Raw genomic sequence first — 19,817 nt, 5'->3', positions numbered from 1 at the left:
AATAAGGGAAATTTCTCCCTTGTTGGTATTAATAAAGGGTTACCTTACCCCCTTGGACTAAAGATTGTACGAGCATTAGTAAACTTTATTAGTGAAATCAGTAATGATGGCAATCGAACCATTAGATTCAAGTTTTCAATAGGCATTAATGTATTTAAGTATTCATTTAAAATTTAAATGAGTTAATAGTGAGTTTATTTACTCATACACATTTCTTTAATATTTCAATTAAAACTTTACCTTTTGTCACATTTCAGGTAAATCAATAAATACGAGAATATAAATCGTTATCTGCAGCCGTTTTCTGGTAATAAAACTGGTCAAACTTACTTATATATCTATAATATCTAAGATAATTTTTAAAATATTTTCCTGCCTTTTAATAATAATAGCATAAATATGAAATTCAGAAATATTTTCCCGGTTAAAAGACAATAACAGCATATTAGACACAAGAATACATCATAGCAAATATTGTCGTATTAATTGTTTTTGTTAACGGGTCAAAAGCGTTTTTAGAGTCTCTGAATATATATCCCTTAGTTTTGTGGTTGCGATAGATATTAGAAAACATTTTAGTTCTAAGTCTAAACATCCGGTTAAAACTGAGGTTTTACTATAAATCCATTCTAAAATATTATTTTGTCTTATAGAATATATCACCTTATAACTGTGTCGTAGAGAAATTTACCTTCAATCTGGCACTCTAACGCTTAGAAGAATGTCAATCTATTTCATTTTAAAACTGTTAGCGTGAAACAACAATGAATTCCAAGTATATGGATCCACAATCTAAACAAAATCTGGACTCACTGTAAGGAGAGAACTTCAGTGACCTGAGAGACAGTTAACTGTGCCAGAGAAGGGAGTCAGTGGTGTTTTACATATACACCAGAACAGCCAGAGATATCAAGATAGCGGCACTTACTGAACTCGCAGTGGGGCAGGCTATTTGTATCCGTACTTTATATTCCTTTTATTCCTTCAATCTCTTTCCTTCTTATGTTTGTTTGCAGATATTATACCTTATTGTACTAAATAATCTCAAATGTATTGTACAGTGTTGTTCCTTATATATATTTCACTTTAGTTTTAATTTGTAATACCCAATGTAATATTCACTTTGTTATATAACTCCAATTAGCTATACTAACTAGCTACGCACCAACAGCTGATTGCATAGATCACCTGATCTCTTCTCTTGTCTTTAATTGGTTCTTAAAACACGTGGTGTGGCTGGTAGCGCTCCCTCTTGGTCCACCGACTCAGCAATCTATTTGGATTTGCTTCTGAAACGGGGTCTCTAATGCAATGGATATTTAGTAAAATTTTTTTATCAATGATTTTAGCTTTTTTCCCCTCGCTCAAGCCGTGGAGGAAATTCGCTTATAGCATATCGTTTCTGTGAAAAACCCGAGGAACCATGCTGGGAGTGAAAGTGCTGGTAGTAAAAGTGACGTTGATATTTTGAAGATTCTGTGAACTGAGTTTTGACTGGTGGTTCCAAGACTACCAGATTCTGTATCGGGAAAAAAAACCTATGTTACCCTAAGTTCAACGAATAATGAATTTGCAAACATCTAACTCTCGTTACTTCATGAAAACAATTACAAAATTCCTTTCCATTTAAAGCATTGGAATACATTTTATAATTAAATGGAAATAAAGCAGAGATTTAAGATACAATTTTAATAATCAATTCAATTTAGTTGTAAAATATGTATTACGATATTTACTAGCGCATATCTCTCAATTTTACTTTCTTATTTGTTTACTCCTTTTGCAAATACGAGGTGTATCCAAAAAGTATCCGACCTTGACGTCTGGCATAAACTGACGTTACTCGGCGGCAACGGCAATCTAGTCCCCTTCAAAGTACTTCCCTCCACAAGCCACTACCTTATTCCAACGCTCCGCCAACTTCCGGAAACACTCCTTAATTTCATTTTGCGGAATGGCTAACAGGTCCTTCGTCGCATTTTGTTTTATTTATTCAACATCGTCAAATATTTTTCCTTCCAAAGGAATTTTTAATTTCTGAAATAGCTAGAAGTCACAAGGAGCTATGTCAGGACTGTAGGGAGGCTGTCTTAGTTGGTTGATGTCGTGTGTGACCAAAAAACGCTGAATAAGATTTGAGGAATGAGCTGGTGCGTTGTCGTGGTGCAGGATCCAGTCACGGCTTGCCCACAGTTCAGGTCGTTTCCTTCGCACTGCATCTCGTTGCCGCCTTAGGACCTCAAGATAATACTCCTTATTCACTGTCTGGGATCTTGGAGCATATTCGTGATGAACAACACCGTCCTGATAAAAAAAAATTGTCAGCATTGTCTTGACATTGCTTTGACTTTGTCTTGCTTTTTTCGGCCGTTGCTCTTCGCGATTTTTCCACTGTGAAGATTCAGCCTTTGTTTCAGGCTCGTACTCTTAAACGCATGACTCTTCACCAGTAATAACTTTTTTAAATAGCCCTGAGTAACTTTTTATCAAATCCAGATTGTCCTGTGCGATTTCAAGTCGACAGTTCTTTTAGTCTTCTGTCAGCAGCCGAGGAACAAATTTTGCTGAAACACGGTTCATTTTTAAATCTTCGTGTAAAATGTTACAAACTGACGATTTTGGTATTCCTAAATCTTCTTCCAGCTCTCGGACAGTGTCAATCGACGGTTTTCATTAAATTGCTGTACGAACACAGTCAACATTTTGAGCGTTTGTGGCCTTTCGTATAGTGTCTATGTGTACGTTTAAGTGATTTTGAATATTTATGTAATCTGTTAACACAAATATTGAAGATTTACAACACTAGTTAGGTTTTAATAAAGAAAGAGGTATTTATTTGAAAGATCAATGTTCTAATAATAATAATACAAGGTAGACAGGAGTAAGCCACGCCACGGTTTGTGTAACTTACAGGCTTCGATGAGGTTGCAGACAAGTTATATATGATAATGAATGAACTCGACGATATTAATGAAACTTTATATGAAATATCAATTCGATAACTCTGTTCGTTCTCAAGATATCGAGCGGAGAGACAGACGTAACGACATTTTCCATGTCCCCAGTGAAATATTATAGCAACCTCCAGGTTTCGCCAATTATTTTATCATTGATTACGAAATCCCCGCTGCAGTAAAACTGGGTTTGCTGCAACAGTTATATGCACTTTTTGCTATAAACAGCTTTGGTTTATAGGTTTTTGACTTTCAACCGATTTAGTTTATTTATGGAGACTAGGCTCGGCAGAACTGACTCTAAAACCTTACAAATTATACCGTACAGAATTAAAGTTTATATTTCATCTCAATATATCACAATCACAGATTATGTCTCTCTCTACGGCCTGTGTACTCTAAGTTTTAACGTTTTAATACGCCATAAGTCGAGTTGCCCGAAATAATGGCACAGTTATTCTAAAGACTGTAAAATAAGCAATGTTGAGCAACAAATGCAAAGCTGTTGCATCAATACTTGTTTGACTGTAGCCATTGTTATGTCTCGAATTCAGTATTCGCTAAAGCATTCAATTATTATTGTGATTATTAAAAATATTTCGTCTGGAATGTACTAGTAAAAGTTTTAGAGACATATTAAATAATTTCAGGAATACGCACTTCTTTATTTTCGTTTGTGTGTTAATTTCAAAAAAATTTGACAAAATGTTCACACCTAAATCAAATATTTTGATACGCTTGCAATCTCTTAGCTTCAAATTTTCTAAAGCACGTTGTCAATAGAAATTTACCTCCCAGTTAATATTTTGTAACTGTAGAGACATTACTACGTACCATAAGGGAAGATTTGTAGATTTTTAATATATGACGTCTCAAACCTTCTATTCAGGTTATCTCACCCTTTAGAGCTTTTTGGTGTTAATTAAAGAAACCATGCTTCTATCCTTCAACTTGGATGGAGATTACGGAGAGGCAGACGCAAGCGTTCTTCAATCTATATATATACAGATATTATTTAATAATAATAATGATTATATATATATATATATATATATTAAGAGTCTACAACAATTTGCAGTTTCTATGAATGTATTTTTATAATCCTTTACAGTTCACTTTAGTATTTTATATGTGAATTATTTGTATTAACTTTAATAAGCAACTTATTATCAATATACCATAATATTTCAGGCGGGCCAATACTTACTCGGCAAAGGAAAGAATATGATGCTGAGAAATGGAGCACGATAAGTAATTCTGTACTGCTCAAGATGTAAGGTTTTAGGGCCGGTGCGCTGTTGCAGAGCCCAATTATCATAAATAACCAAAGGCCTGGCAAAAATGTGTACGTCTGTAAACCAACATTGCAGTTGTAAAAATTGTTAGAACTGTTGCAGGAATAAATGTTTTAGTGAAACATATAGTGTGTTTACTATTGTTTACTAGATTGTTTATTAAGAACTCTGTGTTCTTACAATAAATTCATTTCCAGATATAGATTATAGCCAAGATTTTGAAATTGTGACATTTGTTTTATTAACGTATTATTTAATAATTTATGTTCATCCGACGAATGAGTTATATGAATTTGCTTTCCTCAAAAGATAATCCACTTTAGATTTCTAGTAACTTACCATAAGCCGATTGGTTATCAATTTTCCTTAATCAAGGAAAGGTTTACAGTCATTTAGGTAAAGACTTCGTTACATTCTGTCGGGACCTTCAATACGGAGTTGTGTTGGTTCTAATTTCCTGTTATGAGTTGAGATAGCTTTACTGTCAAATTCTCTAATATGAAAGTAGCTCGACAGGATTTTTTATGTAAAGTACTGTACCGTGTATAATGAAAGATACATTTTAATTGACAATAAATTAAGAATCTAAATCATTGGTTGTTTACATCACACATCATATTATTACTGGTAAATTGAGTTATGTAAAACTCGACTAGATTAGGTTTAATTATTAAAGAATTATTTTTGTGGTGCAAATTAATAACACTTTAAAAATAACAATACATTATAGGAAATTAAATTAATTGGAAAAAATGCAAGACAAAATAATATACTGTTCTATTCATAAATAAAGCGATTTCTCTATCTCAGATAGACGCCCTAAGCTGCCAAATCGGTTGGAAATAAACATAGTTGGTTTCCTTTATTACGAGGCTTGTTAGGAATAACAAATCACTATGGAATCTACCTGGCATTTCATTTATTATAACAAAAGTAACTTTGTATAAAAGTTCTACTCAAGCTTCAGGCATGATGTGAATATTTAACTTTAGATTAGAATTCAACCCCTGTAACCCTCTATGCTTAACTTATTGCTGTTTCAAGAAAGCCTCTAAGTTAATATTTTCTACTGATAACAATTCTGCTCATTACGTCTTTCTTTATGCAGTAAACTGAGCTTATCACTAATTTCTAATGTTCCGTGTCCAAAACTTGGTAGAAAATTCAACGCGTTTGTTTTTTCTAAGTTGTAAATGAATTATTCAAAAGTAACAAGAGTTTGAATATTTTAGCTGGTCAGAACTGTATAGAAGAAACTTTTAATTCTACTCAAAATATGAATGGCCTAAAATTGAAAACCGTCTGACGTTACAGCACCTGCAGGTGGATAAATTATATCCAAACATTGATGTCATGCGAATTGCTATAGAGGTAAAAGTAGCCACAGTGTTGGGCGTGGAGTGTAGATGGGAGATTTAGTTTACTTTTGACAATGAACCACTTTGTAGGATAAACGGATTTTTATGTACAAATGAGTACACAAAGTGATATAACCCGATACCATGAATGGTGTTCATCTTATTTTTCAGTCTTATATTGGACTATTTTGGTGTTTTTTTGTAGACAAGAAACTTTCCTAGACAATTATAATGTTTCTAGGCTTTACATTGGTTTAGTAAATATTTTTGACTTTAAATTAATGTTATAATTAACTAATGTTGTTTTTATCTTATATGTCTTTACCTTCTTTAGGAATAAATCAGATTTAACCTTTCAAAACGCAGTGTATTTTTAGTGTTTTGTAAATTATTGTAACGGTTTTCTTACCTCTGACTGAAAGGTTCACGTCTTAGACTACTTATATAGGTACAGAAAAATTTCAGCTAACGTAAATTCTAAACTAGTTAGTTTATAATTTGTAAACTTAAAATGGTTAATTTTCTGTAGAATCATTCTAACATAACTAGAGCGACAATGTATATATACTCGTTATATTACACAACATTTAGCTGTTTTATTCTCTATGCCGACTATATGTAGTTAAATTGGTAAACCTACGATAGGCTTTAAGAGATCTTAAAATTTACTAGTTTAATTGTATCGATGATACTATGCTAGCTTTAAACGCATTTATAAATTCCAGCTGTTACAATTACACTTCATCAGTTATGTAGCTAATGTAAAACTTTAAGCGTTTTTTCGTAATTTTGTCCTTAATTTTTAATTTTGTACACTCCTGGCCTATTTAAGGACCACATAAATATGTGTACAAATTTTTTTAGGATGTGCTAAAACTGCAACTAAAATCAAGCACTTATAAATAATGAAAATTCTTTTTATATAATGTATACAATAAACAATTTGATTGTATCATGTTTTACGAATAATATACAGTTTCTCTCATTTAACACAAAACTTGTATGAATTACAACTAATACAATGTTCAATAAACTTTATTTCACGTTCATTATTTTACCATAATCTCATCTTTAAAGGCTGGTACCTGTGTATGACACCCTGATATTGTGCATTAACTGTCTTTATTCATCACGATCATAATAATTTCACCCGAGATTTTAGTTATATAAAGAATACAGACAACAGTTTTTAAAATATTTGTTGATCTGTACATGTATTTAATATCACTCACACTAATAACCCTCTAGGAATTCCCATATAACCAGTTGTAAAGAGCGTAGTCAGATCATGTCCTGAGGGTGCTCTTCTATTTATTAAAACCTTAAACAGTTATGATAGGAAAACTTTTGATTTCTCTGTTAGTTTAATATTAATACCCTTAAATATCATTTGGAACAGATGTATGAGATAACCTGTAGAGGTTTCAATTTCTATAAATTACCATGACAAACCTTACACGTTATAAGCAAAGTTTTCCCCTTTATGTGAGGGTGGTAGGTGACGTTTAACTAGAAAGTATAAAATGGCGTGTTGGCAACGTGTGTACGTAAACTACAGCTTAATACGGAAAAGGCTAAGGTCCATTGACGATCTGAATAGTATAGAATGAATACTCCATAAAACTAACCTATTTAATATTTATTCATTTAACCCTGAATATTTTCATCCATTTTCCTTATTAAAGTACAAAGTACGAAACACTAAACACTAAAAATTAAACAATATTAAAAATGTAATCATAAAAAAAACGAATTCAAAAACTTGTAAATACACGAAAATATTGAATTTAACATAAATACACTTCTACAGTGAGAGCTAATAGCACACATCTACAGTGAGAGCTAATAGCACACATCTACAGTGAGAGCTAATAGCACACATCTACAGTGAGAGCTAATAGCACTTCCTCATCTGTGATCTTGTGTACAGATTGAGGACAGGCAGCTACAACAGGAATAGCAAGAGATCTTACAGAGAAGCTTGATTAAAATCTCAGCAATACCTGACCTTTGACGTAGTTCATATTAAATGGAAATCACAGAAATTAATATTTTTAATAATAAATAATTAAATTTTTAATATGAGAATACTGTATAAAGTGTAAAATGGTAACACGTTTCTTTGATTGGATAGGTTATATACATAACGAAATATATAAATTTTAGATTTTCATAAAACTAAAAACAATTGTTACTAAGATTTATAGGTAAAATAGCGTATGTTATCAAAGTTTAAAGAAATATATTGTTAAATACGGAGTTATTACTGCGTAATAATAGCTAAAACCTGACGTCTCGTGTCAAACCGACGCGTGAGGCAATTAAATATAATTATGTTTAATATCACTAGTAAATTAATACACATTTTTCAATATTAATTTTATTTTTGTGACGCCTTTCAGAATCAATGATTCCTTCACCAGGGAATAAATATTTTTGGTTTTGGTTTAACATGACCAAGGGAGGATCTTCACAGCAAGAGCGACGTATTTCAAAATCAGTTTTAACGTGGTTTTAGGACCTATATGATAGTTATGACACCTCCCACGAAAGAATAATAATAAAATTTCCTGTTACGTTTTCTAATGGGCCCACACATTGTTGGAACAGCAAGACAAGATATATTCAGAAATCTTCTAATTTACATAGCTTCATGCTGTTGATGGTAGAGAAACATTTCACTATTCATGATATGGTTATTAGTGACATCCGTGTAGGGGGCAAAGGTGCAGTAAAAGACAAAGAATTTTTTATTTCACCGGATGAAGTTAAGTTTAAGAATCTCTATCTAATACTTATCCTGAGAATAAATTCCTTAAAGATGTCTTCCAAATCACCACCAGTGGACAACCATGTGGACTATATTGCAAGGACAAGTCTAATAGTTATAATGTGTAAGCTTTATTAGGACCAGATCAAACGAAATTATTGATCAATTCCAAACGTATGCTATGTTTTCAGACTTGATATGTAGTACAAGATGATACATACGCACGGTTACATGTCCTAGGACTGATGGACTGGATGGTAGTTAGTAGCCTGATCCCATTAACAGGATCCCTAAGAGGATTTTATCGGTATTCTTGTGTGTTAGAACATTTTTCTAGACAAAAGGCAATAAGGCAATAAAATGTAAAGTAACTAAAACTTCATAAGGTTACAAAGCACCTCGTAGCTGATTAGAAGGTAAATTGTGTAACGGAGTGTTTGACGTCATGTTCTCGTTGTCAATAGAAGGATTACCACTTCATGTTATCTCAGCATGCTGTTTAGTTTCCAATTATAGATAGCAATTAACAAGCACTATAATATTGCAGTTCAGTAATTCAATGAGCTCATAAAGCTCAATATGCAACCACAGACTTTTGACGCAGAATCTCTCAGAGAGATCTGAGATTGACTTGATTACCAGTTGTGTGTGGGTGTACGGTTACTAACATAAATGTTATATATATACTATGAATACAAATTGGCTGGCATTACTAATTTGTATACGAAGTTAGTTTATGGTGGAAGAATTAAATTGCATCGGGTGTAAAAACACTTCACAATGATATTTCACTATTTACTAGTTTGATGAAAATGCGCTCTGGTATCGAGAAAGTAGGCTCTGGTTTGGCTATTACTCCTCAATACAGAGACAATCCATAGCCTCATCCTTGGAAAATAGTAAAACTTGGTTTCTATAGTGAAACCATCTGTTTTAATATTTAACTGTGTTGTGTTAGTTTTATATTCAAAAGATAACTAAACTATACCTACAACTTTATAATTGGTGTTAGCATGCATTTTGGCAAAACGATAATATTTTGCTGAAACTACAATTGTTTATTATATATTCTAACAATATAGAACGGATAATGATAAAAACTTAAGTAAACACTATATTCTAAATGGGTTTAGAAGATCACAAAAGATTATTACAAGCAGTTGCTTTCAGGTCATGTCTGACACACTTGCCAGGAATAGTATACACTCCTATATCTAGGTTCTGCTAAGTTCAGCAAAATGATACACATAGTATTTGAATAACTCTCTATATAAATTTTCATTTTTTTGTTGATTAAAAATAAAATTTAAAGTTAAACATGATCGTAACAACAGGTTTTCATGGGTCTAAAATAAACCATTAACTTAAATAAAATGAAATAATTAAGTAAATAAACCAAATAAACCATCATAAATCAATTATAAACAAAACTAAATATAATAACATATATTAATAGATGCGTATACTCGTATTTGGGTAGCCAATATGTCGACCTTGTACTACAGCAATCCTCCTTATATTGTTTACTAAGATCTTCGCACAGGGAAGTGTTATGTGATAATACACGTAGCGCTGAAATGTGCGGTATCTGATCACTATATTTTTGACAGTGATAATGCTAACTAGGTCGAAGTTCACAAGGTTCCTGATCATCATAGTTCAACAGGATTACAAAAACGTGTTTTAACAGTATACGGGGATGTTATTACTTCAATATAAAATAGTTAAATTAAATTTTTTGCCCTCTTCTATCAGGAAAATAGTATCAAACCATTTCAAGAAAGTTATTTTCATGGTCTTGAAGCGTAAAGAAAGTCTCTATGTTTTATTTGCAGGTGCTGTGTGAAGATATCAGCATAAATTGGTGAAAACGAATCTAAAATAGAGATTTTGGAATTTAAAAGTAAATATTCGAAAAATCGTAAGCACTAAACAGTTATATGACGGCTTATTTATCATTTACACCCATAAAATAAACCTTGGAGAATTTTACTATATCTTACCAACGCTAACCAGAGAGTAATATAATACACATCTTTATGCCTATTCAGACAAATGTTTATACTTCAAGAAAAAGTCACTATTGTGTAACAGAATCATCGTCAACGATCTTCCATCAACAATCTTTATAATAATATAAATATAATATTTTGCTTTTTAGTTAGTCCTTAACAGTTTTAAAGAGTACTGTATAAGTTAATTCTAAATATTCTGCATTCTTTTCATTTTAGAAAATTGTTCAGTTACTACTTGCATAATAACGCTGTTTCTTTTGCAGTAATATGTTGCATAGTCTGATATGTCTCACACAGTAAAAGGTTTGCTATACCGACATTATAATAGGGACGTAGAATTTTCAATATCAGGCTTTCCCTCGGGATATGAACACCCTCTCGAACGGAGTATTCCTGTTATTGGCATGTACAGAATATTATCGTGTAGAGAACAATATTTGATAATATAATAGTATTTTCTATGTATAAAAAAGAGGTATGTATATATAAATACATAGTATATCTCTGATTCCTGAACCATAGTTATTAAAACATCTAGCCAATTTTGAAGTTTATCTAATGCTATAAAAATTTTTTCCTAATTCTTAAACTTCATGACTTTTACGTAAACACTGCTTCATACCTAAGCCAGGGTATTCGACGTTTCATACTAACAAAGGATAAAGTAGCCTATCTAAACGAATTGAAAAACTTTTCTAAAACTACTGAAAAACGCTTGTACATTTTCAAAAATGAATAAATTTAAGAAGTATGTTTGATGTAAAAAACGTTATCTATAAAACTAAATAATCAAAACATACGTAATCAATTCATATTTCCTTTAAATAAAAGTACCATCAATGTTAATATAATTACTAACACTAAAAGTATAACATCGGTTTACTTGTGAAATATTTTGTCATACAACCTTTGCATAATAAAGGTTAATGCACAAATGTATACAAATTTAATGACGTCATGAATGTAATTTTGCAAGTATCCAAACATTAGTGATATGATTAAGAATTCTTAAGACCAATGATCTGTAAAATTAAAGTCTATATATGTAATTTTGCGTTCTTAAACCAATAACGGCTGTTAAGAACGTCGACTTCCAAGCAAAAACAACTCTTCACAAGACTTTAATGTTATATTTACCAGCCATTAGGCTATCGCAAAAATTATGTATTTGTGTACGCTCATATACAACTATTTGCTTACAAAACAATATCTTGATTATTAATATTCTTTTTAAACTTGCACGAATAAATTGAAAATTCAGTATTGAAGTATGGGTGTTCCATGTTTAATGGCTCATGCATGTTGAAACTTTTATTTTCAACACTCACTCGTATGCGACAGAACCAGTGAATTAAAAGCAATTACAAAATTCCCTTTCTTTTATTGCATTAAAATATATTTGATAATTAATTAAACATATAGCAGTGTTCAAAAATACTCGTACATTTTTATCAAGCAGGTATGTTGTTTGTAAATTATTTATTACGGTATTTTCCAGCTTTTTCATCAGCTCATACACCTCAGTTGCACTTTCTTATTTACTCTCCCACTATACAAATATAGTGTACATTATAGACATTCTCGTTCAATTAATCTTCAAAATTATAAGATTAAATGAGCATCATGAGCCTTAATAATTGTGGTTATTTACTATTCTATTATTTACATATATTTGGAACTTATTATATGTATATCATAATACTATTTATTCTTAGGTTTTAGGACAAATATTTCTGTAAAAGACCAATGATCTGTAAAATTAAAGTCTATATATGTAATTTTGCGTTCTTAAACCAAGAACGGCTGTTAAGAACGACGACGTCCAAGCAAAAACAACTCTTCACAAGACTGTAATGTTATATCTACCAGCCATTAGGCTATCGCAAAAATTATTTATTTGTGTATGCTCATATACCACTATTTTCTTAAAAAACAATATATTGATTATTAATATTCTTTTTAAACTTGCACGAATAAATTGAAACTTCAGTATTAAAGTATGGGTGTTCCATGTTTAATGGCTCATGCATGTTGAAACTTTTATTTCCAACACTCCCTCGTATGCGACACAACCGGTGAATTGGAAATATCCGACTCTGGTTACTTCATGAAAGCAAATTACAAAATTTCCTTTCTTTGATTGCATTAAAATATGTTTCATAGTTAATTACAAATATAGCAGTGTTAAAAAATACTCGTACATGTTTATCAAGCAGGTATGTTGGTTGTAAATTATTTATTAGGGTATTTTCCTCATCAGCTCATATACCTCAGTTGCACTTTCCTATTTACTCTCTCACTATACAAATATAGTGTACATTATAGATATTCGCGTTTAATTCATCTTCCAAATTATAAAATTAAATGAGCATCATGAGCCTTAATAATTTTAGTTATTTACTATTCTATTATTTACATATATTTTCAACTTATTATATGTATATTATAATATTATTTATTCATAGGCTTTCGAAAAAAATATTTATTTATATTTAATACTGTTTTATGTTTACCATGTAAAGTTAGTGAGCGTTCGCAGTTCAACAACTACCATTACTATTAAGCTATTAAGAGCATACATTTATTTTCAAGTTTACGAAATTAAAAATGTTTCATTCTACACATCAGTACATAATAAAGCATTTTTGCATTTACTATCACATTTAATGCATAAAATTGAGTTTCATTATAGGTAAGAATTTACTTTTACCTTCAGATCGGATCATGGTTGGTCCAAATTTAAAATTATTAAAAATCGCTCATGAAATGGAGATTTTGTGTTCTTTAAGGATCAATTTTCAGCTCTTTGTATGCATGTAAATGAAGTTGGCTTGTTCCTACAAAACGGAAACCCTGCGTTACTGAATGATATTACTTTTCTCTTTAAAGTGCATCAATCAAATCTTTAAAAGTATAAACATTCTAATCATTTAATAATTGCGCCCAAAATCCAAAATTAAGCTAAAGTCCGATCGTACCGTTGAATGCAACCCAAATTTTATCACTCACGACGCTATACTTGAAGAAAAATACTCTGTCAAGTTCCAAGAATTACACTTACATTGAAGTTTGAATGGAAGTAAACAAGTTCTGCATTAAGAGAGCGTTTACGCATCAAACATTTCGGAAGCTTTTTGTGCTGAGGAAGCTGTCGGAATTCTATCTAAAAGCAAATGCTCGTCCTGATGTTCTACGAACACATGTATAACCATTTCACCATTAGATGCAGAGCAAAATATTGAATGAGACATAACCGTAGATGATATATAAAGAAGAATTAAATTCATTCAAGATTTAAATAAAACGTGAACTACTACTGGACGGTAATTTACTGGGTGGGAGACCTCCTAGCCCACAATTGGAAGAGGGAATTGTCTAACTTTTTAAATGAGTGAGTGAATGCGGGTTAAGCGAAAATTAAACAGTAAAAGCGTAATTGGTGACATACTGTATGCAAAATCTGTTGCAGAACACTTTACAGAATTACATTATTATTTTGGTGTTTTATTTCCTAAAGTACTAAACTCATTTGTATTCATAGTAAAACTAATTACATTACGTTCAAATTAATGAGTAAAATTAAAATAAGTCGTTTGATTGTATCCGTGCTTCGCACTTTGAAATTTTACGAGTCATAAAAGCACTGTACGAGAGACCCAACGTAACTACACAAAGTCAACATAGAGTATAAAAAGTCAGTATTATATTGAAACAAATGTATATATATGTCACTGAGTACTTGGGACTCGAGTTTTAGAATGTTATAGGGTCAAGAACCGTTACTTCTCTACGAATACAACCTGCAGATTAAAACTGAACGTTATTTACTGAGTGCCATGCAGTACTTTACAGCTCACACTATAGTCGTACATGTATTCCAATTTATGAGCATGTAATATGGAGAATGTATTCCAATATTTCGTAACAAGTACGTTTACCAAAAATATGTTTTAAGTGTAAACTAACTTGAATTGTAGTATTCTCATTACAATTCAAGAATACCAGTGTTTTATGACTAACAATTTAGACGAAATTATAAGATAAGGAGATATTGTGGAAATCCGTTCGTTATCCGTTGTTTTGGGAGGGAGAGACCTAAAGAGCGTTAGACATTTATACAGAAAACAAATTCACAAGATTAATGCTATACAATGTTTTGTAAAAGCACGTGGGGTCTATAGTCTAATAATAACAAGACAAGGTAGGAGTACACCACATCACATGATGAGTAACGTAAATGATTCGCTAAGGTTGCAAACAAAATTTCAAGTATTAGCTTATTTTATTTCTTAAGACTTCCGGTGGTCTAAATATAAGGACAGATACCACTCAGAAAAGAAAGTTTTACAATCCCCTGGCAGACAAGAGATATTTTGACAACCTACTAAGTGGTAGGCTTCAATAGCAATCAAATTCTATGTTTGGACATGCAGTATCATCGTTCTTGTGTATGTAAAGATTCATGCAAAGTCTGCAAAAACTCTCTCTCTCTCTCTCTCTCTCTCTCTCTCTATATATATATATATATATATATATATATATATATTATATATATATATATATATATATATATATATATACATATCATGACATGATACATTTGAATCGTTTTTCTTTGACTTAGGTATCATAGCACTTTTTAATAACAACAATTCTGATGATCTGATGATTTCGGGGGTTTGAGTGTAATACTCTAACAAAAGAGTGTGCTGACATCAGACCCTGTAACCGACATTCAACATTAACTTTCCGCTATTATTTTTTTTATTCTATAACTAAGCTACATTTTAATATAGCCTCTGTTAAAATTTGTACTGAAATGGTTGTACAGAGCTTTTTTTTAAATTAATTTATTCTGATGTTTTCTCTTTGCCATCATGATAGCCCTTAAGACATTAGCTAACGTCTAGTAAATTCCATGAGGAGAAGTGCACAATCATCGAACTCAGTGTCATGAATTATAACAATAATTACGTATCTGCCGTACCTGTATAAATTAACAAATTATTTTATATTATTTCGATCGTAACGCAATGTTTTATTACATTATTTTTAATTCATTTACTTTAATATTCCAGATTAAATGTATTTCATTTGGACATTTAAGATAGCAATTATATGGTAGATTTCATTAACAAGAATCATTTAAAAATATGCTCATTAAATATTTAATTTGGATATAAAGTTAAACTTTTACAGTTTTAGACGGAGAGTGATTATTACCTTATATTATGTTTGAAGTTCCATTTAATTAGTTTTGATTAGTGGGTCTTTGAAACTATAACAAAATGTTTAATTTAAAAACCACAGGTCTTTATAGGAATTTAAAGTATTGTATGAATGACTTCAAGTCAAATTCTACTTTTTTCATTTAGTACAGTGCACACATCTCGGAATAATCATCGGTGGCTGTGTACGCATATATCGTAAAGTTGACTGAGCAATACAAATTTATATTATTACAATTTACATTTATTAATTATATTTTAATTCATAAAAGCATCTTAATAATATAAGTAAATCGTATCGTATTGATGGAACTTATCGGGAATCACCAATAGGGTGATTATTTTATATAGTTAATACCCAAGTAGTACCCAAGTAGGTACCAGGTATGAGTACGCCACACCACGTGTCACGTAATAGGTGTCGCTAAGATAACATGAGAAATTTAGAGTATATTGCTAATTACACTAGGATATATCTGGTGCTACATTACAAATTGCCATGTCTCATAATTATATAATTTTATAAATTTATTTATTCCATAATTCTTTGCTACAATGATTGCCCGTCAGACCAATTCACTAATTCTTAGCTAGACATCGTGTGGAGAGACAGATATAAATTAAATTTGTATAGTTTTATGGAGTGATAAGCTTCGGTAACAATCAGCTAGTTATATTATTATTAATGCCGGAATGCTATTTATGCAAATACAACACTTGCAGTTTTAATGCCTTAATCTGTATCTGTTCCTTAGGTTTACGTAAGTTATCAGAATATGTTAGTTATAATTATGTTTAACCTATATTTATATATAAATTATATCTTATATTAAAAATAATCTAATATTAAAAAAATCATATTGTGGTATGATTTATAGAACCTAAGGAAGGTAAAGTCATAATCCACGCCGCAGTAAAACTCGGGTTGCTGCAACAGTTATATGCACTTGTTTGCTATAAACAGCTTAGGTTTATAGGTTTTGACTTTCTGCCGCTTTAGCTTATTTATGGGTACTAGGCTCGACAGCAGGGTCTGTAAAAACTTACAACTTATACCGTATAGAGTTAACTTTTACATTTCATTTATCCACATAAAATTTACAGAAGAAACTGATAATTACTGTTAATGTGGTCACTTTTTAATTTTAAAAATCTCCTTCCTTTCCATGAAATATTGGAAAGCTTCGTGGATGGGCTTTCATAGTATTAACAGTAAGATTGCATTTTGAGTTTAGGTTTAGTTCTCCTTCCTTTTATTGCTGCATCTAGTATCTGACGCTATCACAGACGTGACTCCTGGAATTTGAAGTCTGTTCGTCTGAAGAGATTCACAGAAATTCGACGACGAAGAAGCTCAAAACGAAATATCTACATCGTTTATTAGTTAATTTTATCATAAAACTTTATTTAAATTGTAACGTCATGTAGCATTCGTACAAATATTCATCCTCGGAGCTAGTAATATAATGAAACACGCACGATTGTAATCAACAATATTGCAGTATTTCTATCAGTGTAAGGAAAGAGGAGGTTTATTCCCAATCCCACTTCTCCCACATAAGCTTGAAGTAAAGCATGAATGTTTTGTGTTTTTGATGATTTTCAAGTTTTCCTTCAAGTTAAATTACTAGTTGAGATTGCTTTTTTAATCCCCGCTTGTTTTTTGCCAATGTGTTGAAAAAGTATAGTTTTTCTAAGTGTATGTTTATGATAGATAAAATTACTTTATATGTTTGAAACTTGGATATGAACTCAAACATCATATTCGATATATGTTTGGTTAGACATTAAGTGATTTTTAGTATCAACAACAAATAAAAAATTTAAAGATAGGAGATCTACTAATAGAAATGTTTTTCAGATATATATATATATATATATATATATATATATATATCCATATATTATTAGGCAAATTTATATTTCCACTTTACCCATTAAGTCGCATAATTATAAAATTATAAAAATTAAACTAAAATAATTTAATGGTAATTAAAAGATTACTGTACAGTTGTGTTAGCATTACTCCTACAAAAGTATGTCAAATTCTCATAATGTAGTTTTAGGAATAATAACCTTTGAAGATATTATGTTTATAAGGCTGAAAATATATTATTAAAAATGTGCAGGCCTTTGGTACCCAATTATATAAATCTCCATGAAACCAATTATATATTTTAAATTCTTACAAAGAACTATACATTTCTAATATTATTTTACAAGTGCTCTATTTGATATATGGTACAGTCTGGCATACATTTTCAAACTTTACATATAATGAGTTTACCATTTACAGGTATGAGGGATATACATGTAAATAATAAAACGTATAAAGGTTATGAATAAAATGTATATCAACCAACAATAAACTAGGTATATCGTTTAGAGCAAAGTATTTTGTGGTGCAATTTATAAAAATCAGAACATTTTTAAAGCAATTAATACTTTTATATATAAAAACTAATATCTAATAGCTCTACAGTCAATAGTATAAGTGATCGATTAAAATAATAAATAACTATGCAAGATTACAATCATGTAAGTACTATATTTCATTGGTTTTAAATTGCTACAGAATTTTAAGGACGGTTTTATTATTTTTTTTAGATTACTGCAATATTTCATACTTATAAAAATATTGTGTTTTATATACATATTTTATTGTATAACTGACCATCCATAGTTTAATCAATTATAAATGTTTCAAAATATTTAAAGATCTATTTGCTTATTTTGTGTGACTCTCCTATCAGACAAGCAAGATTAAAAGGCCTTTTATAGGTAATTAGTTTAATTATTTGCCAGGTTTCAACTTATAAATTAATCGACTAAAATTAACTACTTTAACTAGTCTTAAATCATTCCAGTAAGAGTTCCCAGCTCACAATGCGCAACTGAGTACTGCAACTAACTCACTTTTAATGTATGCTTTAATTGGTTCAGGACGTAATGAGACAAGAGAGTTGCACCAGTGACGGGAGGCTTTAATTGCAGTCTTGTCGGTGGAATATGGACTAATTACTGCTAACCTCTCCTCACTATTTTTCAGCAGACGAATAGTTGCACGGTTAATTTATTAACTTTTGTACACCATCTATATCAATGGTACGTAGATTAGGACAAATGTCTATATCTGAAAATAATATTCGTGTATTGGTAATGGATTTTATGTTTTCTTCCTGTTATTCAATGAGATTGGCTAAAAATACAACCACATTCTTCATTATTGTTTAGTCTAACATAATACATGATAAGTTATCTCGAGTTAAGTAAAGCTACATTAACATTTGCGAGAGACATTGTATTGTTACTGGTGTATAACATTAACAAGAATAAGTCACATTAATCGCGAGAATTGCCAGTAAAGTATCGCAAATATTTGCGACAGCTGCTGTCACTAATTGTCGCGGCATTGCACTCCAGTTTTAATGTTCGACACTGCAATCCAGTTTTACTGTTCGACACTGTACTCCAGTTTCACTGTTCGACACTGTACTCCAGTTTCACTGATCGACACTGTACTCCAGTTTTACTGTTCGACACTGTACTCCAGTTTCACTGTTCGACACTGTACTCCAGTTTCACTGATCGACACTGTACTTTAGTTTTACTGTTCGACACTGTACTCCAGTTTTACTGTTCGACACTGTACTCCAGTTTCACTGATCGACAATGTACTTCAGTTTTACTGTTCGACACTGTACCCCAGTTTCACTGTTCAACACTGTACTCCAGTTTCACTGATCGACACTGTACTCCAGTTTTACTGTTCGACACTGCAATCCAGTTTTAATGTTCTACACTACTTTTATCTTACAATCAGACATACGAGAAATTAATAATTTTTGAAGACTCTCATTTGTATTAACTATACTTTTCGTAGTTTTGACAGACCTTTGCACCATTCTAATATCATATACATATACTCATAGACATATATTGCAAAATCTTCTAGACAAATAGACTATGTTCTTTAACTTAAGCCATCTTGTCACTTGATGCAAAAATCATAAGAGTCGTTCAATCAGAAACTACCTTCATACGCTGTCCTTAAATTCGATGGACCCGTACTGTGTTTACATATTGTTAGAAATATATTTTTACACGTTTCAGATTGAAACTTATTAAATTGTTCCCAATACAAGAAAAGATAAATATTTCAAAGAGTTTATTCTCAACCAAGAACAATGAAAAACA

Source organism: Homalodisca vitripennis, chromosome 7 (genome assembly GCF_021130785.1).
Source record: "Homalodisca vitripennis isolate AUS2020 chromosome 7, UT_GWSS_2.1, whole genome shotgun sequence".
Lineage (NCBI taxonomy): Eukaryota > Metazoa > Arthropoda > Insecta > Hemiptera > Cicadellidae > Homalodisca > Homalodisca vitripennis.
The sequence above is the reverse complement of the archived record's forward strand: the minus strand, read 5'-3'. Positions refer to the sequence as shown.